Source organism: Stylophora pistillata, chromosome 1 (assembly GCF_964205215.1).
Source record: "Stylophora pistillata chromosome 1, jaStyPist1.2, whole genome shotgun sequence".
Lineage (NCBI taxonomy): Eukaryota > Metazoa > Cnidaria > Anthozoa > Scleractinia > Pocilloporidae > Stylophora > Stylophora pistillata.
The window spans coordinates 43836526-43854112 of record NC_142519.1 but is presented as its reverse complement, the minus strand read 5'-3'; the positions used below and the strand labels follow the sequence as shown (position 1 = coordinate 43854112).

Sequence of the window (17587 nt, the reverse complement as noted above, 5' to 3'; positions counted from 1 at the left end):
AGTGAACAGCTTGGCTTGAAAAGATTGTTGTTGAGATTGTAGAGACGATTTAAAAAGTTGAAGGAAACCTTTTGGCCCCACTCTTTATCGAAGATTTCAAAGTTATGAGAGGTGAGCTGTCCACAGGTATACCTCTCCACAAAACCGTGGGGGTTCGGAACAAAATTTTATTTGGAGAAAGTGAAAATTAAGACATATTGTAAATGAATAATCAACAAGTGGGCAAATTTCAGAGTAGAATCCAATCAGTATTATATATGTGACAGACCTCTTGTTCTAAGATCAGGAATTAATTAAATAAATCCATTGAAAAAGACTTCTTTCTTGGTATATAGATTAGAGTGAGTTTGACAATGATCACCTGAATGAATTCGAAGCTGGAATAAGCTTGCAATGCTGCACATTCGGAACCAATATTGTTCTGTACTTAGTGATTGAGTTCTCAGATATATTGCGTTGCTAAGGTAGCTTACAGAAATGTTTATATGATGAAGGAGGTTTAACTGAAATAGTAATTCACTTCTAGTCATAAAATGGCGAAACAACTCTTAGAGAAGTGTAACAGTTCTAGTAGAAAGACCCAGGTCGGATCAGGATGACAAAAACCGATAGACCTAACAGTAGAGTGCACATTAAACTGACCCCCAGATTAAATGATATCAATTAACGTTTATATGTAGTAAAACAGAAGCTTTGTGTGACCAAGTAAACTAGACGAATTAAACCGATTCAAGTAATAATTAATGCACCCGAAACCTATTTAATCTCCCCGAAAATTGAATTGAAAAGATTGAAATAACCAAACCGCAGTGCTCTTAATGTAACAACAGGCTGAGGGAGTGAAAATACTTCACAAGGTTTTTGACCCATATTTTTTAAATTTTTTTTTTTTTTATTTATTTATTTATTTACAGCGTCAATTTTCTTTAAAGCGTAACCTTGGGTGAGCAATTTGACAAGATTTTCATGTTGTGACTAAGCTCCGATAAGGATTGACCACGGGGAATACAAACTTACCCAATTAAAAAGGAATCATCAACTGAGAAAGTTTGAAATACGCTGTTAGATAAAGCTTTGAACTCCCCCGCTCCCCTTCCCTCCTCCCTCGCTTTATTAAATACCAAGAAAACCTGTTTCTATAGCCACCTTATCTACTGTATAACTTTTTAAGCTTCAACTGCAGCTGAATCAGCACATGCTAATAGTTTGTTAATAAGTTGCCTCTCCTATGAAGCACCCTCATTCCAATGAGCTTCCCTTTTTTCAGCCGAGATTTTGAAGGAGTACCCATGCAGGTGCTTATTTAAAGAAGTACGTTCAACAGAATTGGCTCATTAGGTTTTACAGGATCGGAGCCATGCAACATGTCAAGATAAAATTCTCTGATTAGATTATTACATTTACAAATAATTCAGGATTTCTCTGAATTTTTGTAACGCAGTTTGACGCATCTACGCCGCGATAGACTAACAAAATGCGGCGGAGGGGTATGCTCCTATGTAAAAACTTCAATCAACTTTACCGTAAGAAATGACCTACACATGGATACACTAGAAAATCTTTGCTTGGAAATCCATGAGCCAAATTCAAAATCTTTTGTGATTGTTACTTGGTACAGACCACCTGACTCTCCTATTGGCATTTTTTCACCTTTTGAATCCCTAATTGGGAAATTGGATAGTGAAAATGTAGAATTTTTTGTACTGGGAGACATGAACTGTGACATGATCACTACTCGATATGACAATGACACATCCAAATTAAGGAGTATTGCTGATGTCTACGGACTCGAGCAGCTTATCTCTGAACCGACGAGGATAACACCCACCTCATCAACTCTAATTGATTTAATCTACACCAACTGCTCGGATAAGATTGCATGTTCGGGAGTTTGTCATATCGGAATAAGTGATCATAGCATGGTGTATGTATATAGAAAACTTGCCCTGAATGGGATGTCTGACGGACATAATTCTATTACATACAGAAATTTCCGAAATTTCGATCGCCAAAAGTTTCGTTATGATATTCTATCTCAATGTTGGGATAATGTATACGAATCTTCCAACCCAAACGTGATGTGGCAGCAATGGAAATGTACATTTCTGGCTATCGCTTACAAACATGCCCCACTGAAAACGACGCGCGTTCGTTCACGGAGTTCTCCGTAGATTACCTCTGAATTGAAAGACCTTGTGCATAATAGAGACATATTAAAAATCAAAGCTAGTAAGACAAATGATCTTAACGATTGGGCATTATTTAAGAAACAAAGAAATATAGTCAATAAGCAAATACGCTCAGCTAAGCAAGTTTATTACCAAAATAGTTTTAATAAGCTAACCAGCGACTCCCGAAAGACCTGGCAGACTATAAACGAGCTAACTTCTCGAAAATCTGGGAAAACGCCAGTGGCGTCACTAAAAGTGAACGGATTGACGATAACTAATCCGTTGGAGCTATCAAACGAATCCAATAACCACTTTGCTAATATTGGTCCAAAACTTGCCAGTGAGATAAATTGTGATAGTGGTAGCTATCAAAGATATCTTACCGCAACAGATAAACGGTTAAAGCTCCAACCCACCAAACCAACTAAAGTATTTTCACTTTGAAATAAACTAGACAAGTCAAAGGCAACAGGCCTTGACAAAATATCCGCTAGGTTTATCAGGGAATGTGCTGATCTTATCTGTGTGCCGATATGTGATATTTTCAATCAATCTATTAGCCAAGGGACGTTCCCAGACGACTGGAAATATGCAAGGATTACCCCTCTTTATAAACGGGGTGACCGCGGTGATGCTAACAATTACCGCCCAATATCGGTGATTCTAATAATGGCGAAGGTGTTTGGAAGGATAGTTTATGAACAGTTATATGCCTATTTGGAAGAGCACGATATTTTATGTCAAAACCAATCAGGGTTTCGTGCTAATCATTCAACTGTAACAGCTTTGTTGGAAGCGACAGATTCTTGGGCATATAATATTGATAACGAGAAAATCAATGGAGTCATTTTACTAGATTTGAAAAAAGCTTTTGACACTGTTGATCATCAGATCCTTCTATCGAAACTAAACTATTATGGTATACATGGAAAATCTTTCAGATGGTTTCAGTCATATTTGGAAAACCCAACACAAAAATGCTCTGTCGACGGGTTGCTATCCAGTAGCTACTCGTTGACTTGCGGCGTCCCTCAAGGGACCATCCTCGGTCCCTTATTGTTCTTATTATATATCAACGATCTCCCAAATTGCTTATCAAATTGTAAACCGAGAATGTATGCCGATGACACGCACCTCACATATGCGGGAAGCAGTCTTGAGAACGTTCAGTTTTGTCTAAATGAAGACCTAGAAAACGTCTTCAACTGGCTACAAGCGAAAAAACTCACGTTGAACATGACTAAAACCGAATTCATGCTAATAGGGTCGAGGCAGAGACTGAATACTCTCACAGCTTCACCAACAATTAGAATGAACAATACTCAAGTGAGCCAGGTTACAGCTACAAAATCGCTTGGTGTAATAATAGACGATAAACTCGATTGGCATAGTCACATCGAAAAAAAAACGAAAAAGATCGCCTCTGGTATCGGGGCCCTAAAGCGAACTAGGCGCCCGATCCCAGCATCAACCTTACATCTCATCTACCAAGCTTTAGTAAAACCTCACTTTGATTACTGTGACATTGTTTGGGGTAGCTGTGGGAAAACGCTACGAGACAAACTGCAGAAATTGCAGAATAGAGCAGCCCGTGTGTTGACATTCTCTAACCATGATGCTGATGCAACTGAGCTACTCGAGTTTTTAAGGTAGAAAAATCTTGCACGCCAGCAGGAAATCCATAAAGCCACCATGATGTTTAGATGTCTGCACGGGCTAGCTCCACGGTATCTATATTCAAAGTTTACGTGGCATGACTCTGCTTATGACCTCAGGGACTCTGAAAATAAGCTTAATGTTCCACTACCGCGCACTAATTATTACAGTAGAGGCTTTAGCTACAATGGCGCCACATTATGGAACAGTTTACCACGCGATATAAGGAACACAGAGTCTCTGGGGTTATTTAAACGTAAGATCAATGACATTCTTTAAGTCTAACGCACGGCATTCACGGAAAACAGCTTTAGTGTTATAGTATGTAGTTTTAATTTTAAATATCTTAGCGTATGTGATATGTATTTTTATAGGCTGATGAATTGATCGTGTCTAAATAAAGATTACAATACAATACAATACAATACAAAATATTTTAGTAATTATACCGGAATTATAGTCGATCCTCTGACCACAGCATTATACCTAAAAGTAAGCTAGTATAATTCATCTGAGCCTATCAGTACCGTCAAATAGCTTCAATTAAGGTCTTTCAGATCTCGCTATTCTTACTGCTCGTCAGTTCTGGATCTCGAGGACTCTTTGGATCTAAAGACTGAGAGGCCAGTCTCCGACTGTTTTTAAATATACTAGCTTTTAAAGTCATTCTCAGTATTACAGCTTTTTGCCCAAGCACATACTTATGTTATTGAAAATGGTTGAGAAACGCACTATCTCTACGCCCCTTACAATTAGAATGTTCTCTTTGCCTAGCATATGAGAGAATTGCTCAGACTGGGTGCATAGCATCCCCTCAGCGAATAAAGTGACACGTCTCTTGGTGGAGGCGTAGCGTTTTACGTTCGCAATGATGTTATGGTGGACAGAAGAGATGACCTTGAAAGGCCCGACATGGAAGGAATTTGGCTTGACGTTTTCCCTCCAAAGTCACGCAGTTTTTTAACTGGTTCTTTCTATCGACCGCGAAACTCATCTAATTATTATGATAAAGAATTTTGTTCAAAAATGAATAACACCCTAAACACTACTGTTTCAAAGGGTCAAGAAGTAGTTTTACTTGGGGATTGGAACACCGACCTCGCGTCGAAACGCACAACTATGCCAGAATTTAGACATCTTAAATCTTTATTTAAATCGCTGCAGTTTACTCAAATAATCAAGGAGCCCACAAGAGTCACCGCGGAATCTAGAACGGTGATTGATCTGATCGCTACAAACCATCTGGGATCGTCACTGGTGCTAGCATAGGCGATCATGAAATGACTTTTTGTGTGAGAAAGATCAATTGGAAAAAAGCTCCACCGCAACTCAAAACATTTCGAAACTATGCAAATTACGACCCAGATAAATTCCTCTAGGATTTGAAAAACACAGATTTTGTTCTTCCAAATGACCACGGTAACAATAAGGACGTTAATGAGCTTTGACAGTCCTTCAAAGAAAAGTTTAGCAACATAGCAGAACGTCACGCCCCCACTATTGTTAAACGCTTTAGGGATTTAAACAATTGTCCTTGGCTCAGTATTTGTATCAAACGTCAAATGAGACAGAGAGATTATTCACAGAAAAAAGCTCACACTACCAGACCTCCCTCAGATTGGAAAAGATACCGCTTTCAAAGAAATCGAGTTACTAATTTAATAAGAAAGGAAAAGGAAAAATACAATCGAAGGCTCACCGACGAGAATACTGGCGATCCCAACTCATTCTGGCGAACAGTTAAGAAAATCCTTCCCTCCGAAAGCAAAGAACCATCTCCAAAACTCAAAGTCGACGGTCAAGTAATAACTGAAAAGAGCTCAATTACAAATTATTTCAACAATACATTCGTAAATACAGCTGTCAACCTTTGCAAATCGTTGTAAATGCTGCATCGAAACTCTCGTCAAGTATATCTTTAACAGAAGCTACGAACGCTGCTTTTCTGTTTACTGATAGTTCTAAAACTGCTGTTCTGTTTGAAATCCGACGACTTAAATCAGGAAAAGCTGTGGGCTTAGATAATGTTCCACCAAGACTTCTAAAGGACGCTTCTGCAATAGTCACAAAACCTATTACAGTAATAATTAATGCTTCACTGTCTCAGAGCAAAGTTCCTGACGACTGGAAAGCTGCCTATGTTATTCCATTATTTAAGAAAGGGAAGAAAGAAAATGTTAACAATTATGGCCCCATATCTATCTTACCTACAATATCTAAGTTACTTGAACGAGTGGTGCATACTCAACTAGTGAGCTATTTACAAGAAAACCATCTACTCAGTCCATTCCAATGTGGATTTCGCAAACGACACTCAACAGCATTTGCAGCTCTGTCTTTCGCGGACACAATCCGGCGAAATATTGATCTGGGTTTCATGACGGAAGCAGCTTTTGTGGACTTGCGTAAGGCATTCGACACAATAGATCATTCTATTTTTTGGAGGAAACTGCGCTCTTTTGGAATCAAAAGCAAAGAGCTGAACTGGTTTTAGGACTATCTGTCTGGCCGCACCCAAGTTGTTGGCGTTGGTGGTGTTCTGTCTCATCCTTTACACTTAACATCTGGTGTTCTGCAAGGCTCTATTTTGGGCCCCTTACTCTTTGTTATTTATATTAACGACTTTCCCTCTGCATTAGGTCTTGTCACGTGCTCATGCATGCTGATGATACTGTTCTGTTTTGTGCCGGTTTTAACTCGAAAGTCATCGAAGATAATCTGAATCAAGACCTAAATACATTGGGTGAATGGCTCCAAGTGAATAGCTTATTTCTTAATACCACCAAATCTGAAGCCATGCTGTTTGAAACTCATTCTAAGCTGTCTAAACATAACGACTTTGTTATTAATTATAACGGACAAAGTTTAACACGGGTGAACAAGTTCACTTATCTTGGTATTATATTTGATGAGGCTATCTCACGCCTCGCAGTTGGGCAACCGAGGACTGCACACATTCGCCCCGTCCTTAAGGAGCTACACTGGTTACCTGTGGAGCAGCGAGTTACCTTTAAAGTATTACTGTTAACTTTTAAAGTTCTCAATAGTCTGGCGCCTCTGTATCTAAGTCAACTTATAGTCCCATATAGCCCTACAAGAAATCTTAGGTCAGCTAGCAAACATTTATTAGAAGTACCGAATGTGCGCCTGAAGAGCTATGGGGACCGGGCCTTCTCGGTCGCTGCCCCAAAGCACTGGAATGATATTCCCTTAGACATTGAATTAAGTCGATCAGTTGACGTCTTTAAATCTAGATTGAAAACTTATCTTTTCAGACTTGCTTTTAATTGATTTTGTCTTGGTAAGATTGTTAGTTAAATATTTATTAGATTGTAAACTGAAGCGATATAGAGCTTTTGTATATACCGCTATAGAAATAAAGTTATTATTATTATCATTATTATTACTATTATTATTATTATTATTATTATTATTATTATTATCTCTTTGGCTCCCCGCACTCAGCACATTATATCTAAAGCTGGCAAAAGGCTAGGTATGCTATCTCCATTGCCAAGAGATTTAACTTGTCATGCTGCCAACACTTTGTATCTATCATTCATTCGTCCAATATTTGACTATGGTGAGACTGTATGGAATTGTTGTGGAGTGAGCAATGCCAGACTGCTGGATAATTTTTAAAGAAGGGCATCCAAAATTGTTTAAAAATCTAAGGGTAGTGGTCAAGCTTTAATGGATCTTAAATGACCTGTATTACAGTCGAAAAGAGACGAACATACTTTTAAACTGGTTAATAAATGTATATCTGGTAATTGTCCTCAATTTTTTAAGCAATATTTTAATTTTAATAATACCAGAACAAGACAGGGAAATTTGCTTCATTTGCCTCGCGTTAGAACTGAAACAGCCAAGAAATCTTTTTTTTATCATGGATGTGTTGTTTATAATAGTCACGTTAATTAGAATTTTCTGCAATATTGTATTGTATGGATTTTTTATTCTATTATATTTATTTTTGGATCCTATTCACCGGGGCTCCTATTGATAGCAGAGCTTTACGTTCTGATGGGACTACCCTGATGCTGGGATTTCTATTTATTTTTAAATAAAGGTGTTATTCATTCATTCTCTTAGGTATTAAAGGAAACGTCTTGCTATCTATTTTTTTAAAATTAACTCAGCCCTTAGCTAGTCTCCGAAACCGAAACAGTCGATGACGGAAATATTCCAAGAATCAGCAAGATTTGTTTTTTTTCAAGGATTGCTGATTTGAGCAAACAAGAGGCTCCAACTAATATGTCGATAGGAACGGGTGTCAATCACCCACTATTTAAAATTAAAACCAGGCGTCAGCGTATTAGTTGGGACTGAGTAGCCGGCGGTTTGGATTCTCTATTCTATATCCCCAAATCGCTTTCATACAAATTTGTTGCTAGATAAGTGACGATCGCTAAAAGTGCCCGAAGCACTTGCACAAGTGTAATTAAATGAAAAACTCTGATCTTTGAAGCCCGGTCCAACAATTCAATGGATGTGACTGTCAGGTTATCTTCGTACTGCACCCGAACTTGTAGCGAAAAATTATAGATCTGTACTCTTAGCGTCGAAGCATAAACTTGTTGATTTTTATTGGACGAGATCTGGCGCCCTTTCACCCACAGGGAATACTACTTTAGCTCATTAACTTGTCAGGGCGGAGTTACGAAACAAAGGCCTCGCCAGCTATTGTTTGTGCTATTGTTTCGTTTTATCACACTTTGCCCTCGAGTTTTAAAACCTAGCTATTGAAAAAGCTAAAGCCTACAACGGCTGTTTGCGTCCGAGTTTCTGCCAAACCATTTAAAATCAACAAACATTTTTTTGTCATTGAATACCCCTCGAGTTTTATTGTAGTTTAAGCATTATGACTATGAAGAACATACTCATACATAGCGAGTACTTCTGAGAAAGCGGTCAAGAACTAGAGATTATTCAAATACAACTAAATTAGTTCACTTATTTTTTTTTCGCTTTTACAAATCGGACTGTTATCGGAATGTCACTGTCAGGTTATATTTGTACTGCACCCGAACTAAATTATTACTGAGATAACGATCACAATGAGAAAGGAGTTTATTAGACTAAAAAAAACTAGAGATTATTCAAAAACAACTGAATCAGTTCACTTTTTGCGCTTTTACAAATGGGACTGTCATTGTGTAGTAAAGTAACTTATGAAATTCATAAGGTCGTCGATTTGAGTTTCCATTTACTCCAAAGAGCAGTTATTTGGGATTCACCCCAATCTAAATGTTGTTAATAAAATCAAGAAAGCTGTCGAAGCACCATGTAACAGTGCAAGTGTTCCCATCAGGTTCTTTATCGAGTTAAAGTAATGTTTCGCTTAAGTTATAAATTGCCATAGCGTAGGTGCTGTGCGCTCTTTGATAGACCGCGATTCCAAGATTGCGGCCGACACATGCCGATGTGGTTATCATTTCTAGTGATAGTCAGATCCACTGTATGGTTACAATCAGTGATCGCTTCCGGCAGTTCTACGTTCAATAAAACTTGGCTCTGGACAGTGCAAACCTTCGTCAAAATCACTTTTCTGATATGATTTTTACAAATCAAACGAGAAATACGATAATTATCGATTTCTCTCGCCTTGATGAAACCTTAAAAGTGGGAACCTTCTCCACATAAAAACGTTTGTTTTCAGTCAAATTTAACCATCGGGATTCAAAAAACCAGAAAGACCATGCTTCAAGCTATGGCATAGAGTTCGTACTGCGAGCGTTCATAGTGCAGAGTTTCTTTCCAGAGGTCAGCTTCTAGTCCTCGTTTGGCGGGTGATAGATTTGTGAGAGCGGACCGGGGGACATAGGGGCGGGGATGTAGAATTAGACCGGTTGTGTTTTATTGCTCGCCATTGATTCTTTTCTCCACTGACTATAAATTTTTCATTTGCAAGGAATGCAATTCTGTGTAAGACTGTTTCTGTCCCTCCCATTACTCGCGTGGATGTTACAGCAGTAATTAAAAATTTATATTGGTACTTACAGTCTTTCGAGCCTCCCATTACGCCAAAAAACTCCCAGGGATAGGTTCTTTAACTGATTATTGGACAAGTCCCTGTCAACAAAAAAATGTTCTATCAGATAGCTAGATTTGCACTGTTAGATATCGCTTAGAACTTATACGACTCTTACCGGATGGAGAGGGCTAAAAAAGCTGCTGATTTGATTTTCACCTCGAATTACATAGGTAAGGATGGGCCTTAACGTTACCGAATATCAGTTAACTTTAATTTCCTATCTCCACTGAAACAAATAACATTGGTCGATAAGGTTTGAAGGAAGGTTTCTTCGATAGATAAGAAGTGGGATTCGTCATACACCTAGCCAAGATAAAACTCTTTGGTAGAAGTATTATATAGACAGATAATTCAAGATTTTCCTGGATTGGTGCATCAAAAGGTAAACGTGAAAATTTAGAATTTTATGATTTTTGTGTCACCATGAAGGATATGAACCCACCGGTTTTCGATTATCCTCCCCCCCCCTCCCCTTCATTCATCATCGACGACTGTTTTAAATAGCTACAGAAATTACTGAAGTCGACAGTGTATTAAAGATCATAATCCACTTCAAAAGCCACTCCCTCCTCCGTGAAATATTTTATTGCCGCCACTTTCGCTAGAATGGTTACAATCCCATGGATAAAATTGTCGTTGCTAACAATGAAAAAAAAGCAACATTATGGAAGACTTAACAACGGAGTATTAGGTAAACTGAAGCTTTTCACACATTGTTCTATTGATTTGTGTCCATTTTCTTTTACGAGGGTCACTTTATTTTTCCATATCATATGAATATACTCAATGTAACCAACTGATTCTGCAAAAAACCACACTTTCTATCGGTTTACTAATGTAAAAACCCACGCAGGGTGTAAGAAGTCGTAATAAAGTTTACGTCAGCGGTCAAAATTAGAGAAATCCTATGCTCTTTGACCTTTTAGATTTTCTCAGCCTTTACTAGTCTTAAAAACTGAAACAGTCAAGACGGAATTTCTGAGAATCAGCGAGATGTTTTCGCCGGATTACTGATTTAGGGTTACTGTCAGCAAAAGAGGGTGCCCCCCGGAAAAATCGTTCCATGCGTGTTTCTATAGAGGAAACCATGAAAAACTATATGCCATTGTAAAGTTAGCGCTTATAGTGCATCTGAAATAACAAAAGTTTTGATAGGTTTTCTTTTGGTTAGCGCGTGCAGGCCTTGAAAGACAAAACTGACGGTATATGTTGAACTGAATTACCAGCCTTCGCGTTACAGCGGACACTCAAACAAACCGGACTGTATGGGCCTGATTACATGAGCCGGGCTGGCCCTGTTAGCCGGGCTGATATCTTTTGTTTTGGTGTTCGCCAAAGCGTGAAAACAAAAGAAATCAGCCCGGCTAACCGGGCCAGCTCGGCTCATGAAATCAGGCCCTATCACTCAGCGAATAAAAGGCTAAAAAAAGGATGCGACGCTTTTTCGATATTCCTCTAGGTTCCCGAGGGAATCTATATAAAAGTTAGAGAAAAGAAAATGTTTCGACGAATATTCTCGCTAAGTTTCATCAAAATATGACAGAACTAGATACTCTTTTAATTCGTTTAAGTAAAGATAACTCGCGTAAAAACGGGCATCAAGGTTTCGGTCTCCAAAGGAACTGATTCTAGGTTTTTGTCGCGCATTAAGGCCAAAATGCCAAGGGTTCAAAAAAGTGAGCGATATTTATTATTTACTTAATTTTTCATAATTATTTGTATCTTGTGGTCAGAAATGTTCGCATGTTAACAAGCGCGGTATCTCCCTCTAGCGACTTTCTCACATTCTGCTTTTTTACTTGCGCGTGTTTTAGTGGGTAATAAAGTTCGTAGTGGAAGGATTTTTGATAGTGTTCTCCTGTCTAAGTAATCTTTGTTGGATGCTTTTTTAAATCTGCCATGCTTGATATGGAAAAGAAACTAGAGAGTTTAGGGTTTGAATCAATCAATTCAAACAATCACTTTATTTAAACTCACGCGAACACAGTGTACTAGAGAAGATTATAATTATTACAAAGTGTTACAAATATCAATATAAGGAATACAGTACAATAAGAGAACAGAAACAAAATAAAAATAATTTAAAATTCATTATCACTAAGGATATCTAACAATTGAAGAAGGAGAGAAGGAGAAGAAAATTTTTTTGGGACCACTGATAAACAAAAGAAAGAACGTATATGTGCACGATCCTTCGCAGTAAAGCACTATTTAAGCAATAGTGAAAATCAGGCCTGAAAAAAATTCAGGCCTGTACGGGATTCGAACCACTGACCTCTGCGATACTAGTGCAGTGCTCTACCAATTGAGCTAACAAGCCAACTGGGAGCAGGCCATCAAATTAATTCGACATAAACCCGTAGATGATAAATCGAACAACAAACATATGAAATACATATATATGAACTGCGGTTATGAAACGTATATGTGCACGATCCTTCGCAGTAAAGCACTATTTAAGCAATAGTGAAAATCAGAGTGAGCGATATTTATTATTTACTTAATTTTTCATAATTATTTGTATCTTGTGGTCAGAAATGTTCGCATGTTAACAAGCGCGGTATCTCCCTCTAGCGCTTTCTCACCTTCTGTTTTTTTACTTGCGCGTGTTTTAGTGGGTAATAAAGTTCGTAGTGGAAGGATTTGATTTTCGTAGAGGAAGGATCTGATTTTCACTATTGCTTAAATAGTGCTTTACTGCGAAGGATCGTGCACATATACGTTTTATAACCGCAGTTCATATATATGTATTTCATATGTTTGTTGTTTGATTTATCATCTACGGGTTTATGTCGAATTAATCTGATGGCCTGCTCCCAGTTGGCTTGTTAGCTCAATTGGTAGAGCGCTGCACTAGTATCGCAGAGGTCAGTGGTTCGAATCCCGTACAGGCCTGAATTTTTTTTCAGGTCTGATTTTCACTATTGCTTAAATAGTGCTTTACTGCGAAGGATCGTGCACATATACGTTTCATAACCGCAGTTCATATATATATGTATTTCATATGTTTTTTGTTTAAAAGAAAGAACCTCAAAATAAATTATGTCAGAGAATTTTGAAGAGGTTGAGAGATTTCAGCAGTAGTTCTAAGTGTTATGCTGCTTCAGAAAATGTCATAACTCTGACTATATGCTTTTGTAAAGTAATCACTGGCTTTAAATAAGTGGGATAGGTTAAACCCCAAACTAGGATACCATAAGTGAGAAAGGGGTAGATTAGTGAATAATAGAGCATACGAAGTACCGTATTTATTCGCCTATAAGCCGAGCGATTTTTCCAACAAATTAAACTGAGAACAGGTAAATTCTCGCCAAGGTAGGGGGTTCGGCTTATAGCCGAGTATTTTCGCCAAAAAATATTTACGGGTGCCTAACAAGACTCGAAATTCAATGTTTATTCGACTATAAGCCGAGCGATTATCAACAAACACAAATTTCCGAGATCACGAAAGGTAGGTACATGTAAATCATTATTGGTCATTGACTTTAATTTATGTGATGGCTCCTAAAGGGGCCGTTTTGTTTGTGAAGTTGAAGTTTGTGACATTGAAGTTTTTAGTCATCGTCGTCTTCTTCGCTGTCAGTCTCAAACTCATCCTCCATGTTATCATCAGCTACCTCAGTCATTTCGTCGTCGTAGATGGCGTCGTCTTCTGTTCCATCGAGAGCGTTTGAGATCCCGCACGTTTTGAACGATCTTCTCACCATCTCTTCCGGAATCTCTTCCCATGACTGCTTCACCCAACGAAGGACCACGTTTTTCGACGGGGCCTTCTTCTTTCCCGCTGGCGTGTACTCGAAGGGACCTGTCATCATCCAGTAAAGGTACTTTCGCCGCATGTAGTCCTTGAATGGTTTGTTGAGGCATTTGTCTAATGGCTGCAGGACTGGAGTCAGGCCGCCTGGAATAACACCTACGTCGATCTTGCGCCGTTGTAGGTCTGCTTTCACCGACTCTGTCAGATGGTCTCGGAAAGAATCCCATACAAGCAGTGACCGTTCATCGCGAGGATTCCGTGGCAAACAAGTACGAATCCACTCCTTCACTCCTGAAATAAATAACAGAATACCCAATTAGAATAAATTGACAGAATGCGAATATCAGTCATTTGAGCATAACATCAATTACCAGTGAGCTATGAAATAGAAATGTGACAAATTCCTACCTTTTTCATCCATCCAGCCCTTCATGTGGAACGAAACTCGAACAGTGTCTGGAACAGCGAGGTCTCTTGGAGTGCGAACACCTTTGAAGATCACGGAAGGTGGAAGTTTTTTGCCATCGGCGGCGACTGCGAGTGTGACTGTAAAGCTCCTCTTCTCGGCGCCGCAAGACTTCACTGGAACTGTTCTGCTGCCACTGAATTCAAGGGTTCCGCTCGACGAAAGCTCGAATCGCATTGGAGTTTCATCCATATTGAACAGCCTGGAGAGCGAATGGCCATACCGCTGCCGAAGTGCGATCACGAACAGATGGAACTGGATGATCTTTTCTTCCAGATCTTGTGGGGGGTCGCTGGGCCAGGGTTGTCTTAGTGCGAAGGCTGATGGAATGGCGCTTTTTCCATCTCTGGTACCAACCCAGTGGGGCTTTGAAGTCTGGATCACTGCTCAACTCATCCGCTTTTAGGGCCTGATTACATGAGCCGGGCTGGCCCTGTTAGCCGGGCTGATTTCTTTTGTTTTGGTGTTCGCCAAAGCGTGAAAACAAAAGAAATCAGCTCGGCTCATGTAATCAGGCCCTTAGCCGTAGAATTAATCCGCTTACAGCAATTCCTGTAAAAGATAAAAGAGATCAATTTTGACTTGTTTTGACAACATGAAAAACTGGCCAATCAGAAGCGGTCATTTCCACGGTTTGTGTAAACATTGCAACACGATCTGACAGATATCAGCTGATCGAAGCTTTTCATTGTTTTAAAGAAGCGAAAGACTTACCTTGTCTCCTCTGCTTTGAAAACCAGTCCAGTAGTGTTTGATCCAATTCAGGATACTTTGGCGAAAAGCAGCCCATTGTCTTTCGCTTTGCTGACATTTTAAGCTCACCATCAAACAGGTTCGCTTGATCTTTTCGCGAGCGACGCACCATCGATTCACTGATTCCGTAATCTCTAGCGATCTCGGAGTTGTTCTCGACGGCCTCTGCTTCAGCAACGACTTTTAGTTTGAACGCTAAGTTGTATGAAGAACGACGAACTTTCGGCTTGATGATCGATTACGATAACTTTGAAAGAGCGATTGTTTGAGACAGGAGTCTGAACTCAGGTGAATGTTTTGTTATGTCACGCATGGTTCTATTTATTTACACATTAAATTCAACTTATCTGTGATTTGTTGTTACTTTCAATTAAACGACCAATCCTTGGGTTTCACCCACGTGACCAATACCTTAGCAACGGTTACTATCCGCCATCTTGGTGTCCCTCGAGCGTAAACAAACCGTATCTAACGAAGAGTTCATGTGAGAAAGAAGGGATGGTTTTATACATTGTGGTTGGCTGTTCTAGCAAAAGTGGAAAGCATAAAGACTAAGGATTTTTTCGTATAATAATTTAATAATTTTATTATTTCTATAGCGCAAAATTAATTAGATATATGATCTAATGCGCTATACCTTAGATCACTACAAATCAAGGGGAAGAACAGGAGGAACTAAAAGTTGTTGTATGGTTCGAGGCTTGCGGCTGTTGTAGATGCGCGATTTTTTGGTCGAGCTTTTCTTTGAGCTTTTTAGCCGATGAGAAATCGATGTCTTTAGCCCTCGCATACGGCACTTCATTGCCATATGTCGGCAAAGTCCATGAGCATTTTACCTGAGTGCAAGCAAGCTTGGGGTGTCACGAAAACTCACACCCCGAAAACTCAGACCCCTCGAAAATTCAAGAGATAAACTCGACTCATGATCACTCCTGGTAATGCCGCGTGTATGTTGACCTTTTGGGTCTTGATCCAATTGAAGCAGAAAAAAACAAGGCCTCAAGTCGTACGTTTCGCAAAATCGTCCGATGGTTGAGCATTAAAACATTTTAGAGTGACACAAGACTTCATTTCGCTTAGATTTACTCCATTTTTCCCGTTAATTTTGAGCTTTTCGTTCACAGTTAACTGGATCAAATGCGCTCGCTCCAACACCAAAGTATTCAAATGTGGCGTGATTTTGACGAGCCGAAAGGGACGTTTGTTTACTTTTTTGTACTTCGTCGCACAGATCCTTGTTGTCGCTCTGTTAAAATTCTTAAATATTTCGCGATAATAATTGATACAAACAGAGACTCGGCCCACCAGTCCCAAAACGAAGACAATTTTGCGACCCTTGGGCTAGACTTCTTAAATGAGGCAGAAAGAGAAAAACAACGGGAAAGAAGACTCGGCATCATCGCCGTCACGATTCGCTTCACTGAAGAATCACTCTTGAAATTGTTCTCCGTCTTTCGCGTCGGATTTGTTGCATTATTCCACCGGTTATCTTATAAAACAATTGGTTCATGCTTTATGCTATGCACTATCGAATTATGGAGCACTTCGGAAGCTTGGAGAACACTTCGAGGGATCTGAGTTTTCGGTGTCTGAGTTTTCGTGACACCCAGCGAGCTTGCCATGAATTCGAGTAGTTGCCTCTAACATAAAATAAAACACTCGCGATATGTGAGCATGCCTCAGCCAGTCCAGCTTTGCATCCCAAGCAATGGGCTGACAAAATAGTCCCATCGTTTTCGGAAATGACCCAAATGTTCACATGATGTGAATGCCAAACTCGTGCTCTCACGACATACTTTCCGACGATTACTTTGCCTACAACTGAGGTTACAAATCCCGACATCATTTGATTAAACGCCTCTAGGCTCTTGAACGCCTTGAACTGCTTCTTGGTGTAGAAGATGGTCTCAAGAACGAGGTAACTCAGCACGTCCGACACTTCCACAGGAGGCAAGCATTTTGGACTAAACTTCTCGGCTGGTATGCTTGCAGGGTCAACCCCGATGACCGAGATCTTTTGAAAACATCTTTCCTTCCAACTCTCTAAGCTTTCGGCATACTCAGAGAGCACTGGGATACCTTAAGATGAATGCCAGATACTTTTATCCCTTTTTTCTTTCTGGATATTCATGTAGTTGGCGAAATAATACGGCGATAAGAGAGAGGGCTTCACCATAGAAATCGACTAATTATTCATAAATTTGACACCCGAGGGACACCAACATGGCGGACACTAACTTCAGCAAAGCTTGTGACGTCACCTGAAACCCAAGAATAACAAATGAGTAAATAACCTACTTTTTGGTTGCATGTTTCCCAAGAGGGAAGCTCCTTTTGTTTTCGCTTTATGTTAATTCATCTCAGTTAACGACACGCGTGGAGTACTTTGCAATTATTAGTTCTCGGCTTATAGCCGAATGTTTTGTGTTTATTTTTATTTCAATGCAACAGCTGCTGACATGAAGAAGTTTAGGGTCTCGCCTTATAGGCGAATAAATACGGTATATCAATGCCAACATAGTAACTCAATTTTGAGGTTCTTACAGTTTTTGACAGTTTTAGGCGGAGCTCATCAATATGAATCTTCCATGTCAGACTTGAGTCAAAGGTAACACCTAGATATTTTACCGTGGAAACTTGTTGGATATTCAAGCCATCAATAATAAGGTTAAATGACTTGTGTCGTTTTATTTTTGAGAATGTAAGAGAATAAAATTTGTTTTGAGAATACTAAGTGCTAGTCTGTT

At 39.3% G+C, this 17587-nt stretch overlaps 1 protein-coding gene across 1 annotated transcript in view; it reads right to left on the bottom strand.

Annotated features, from left to right (window-relative positions):
• LOC148742697 (uncharacterized) overlaps window positions 1-17587 on the bottom strand; it is a 68567-nt gene that overhangs the window by 49430 nt on the left and 1550 nt on the right. Inside the window, exon 2 of the mRNA XM_088758326.1 lies at window positions 9831-9902. The gene's annotated coding sequence lies outside the window, so the exon portion shown is untranslated. The remainder of the gene's footprint in view (window positions 1-9830; window positions 9903-17587) is intronic.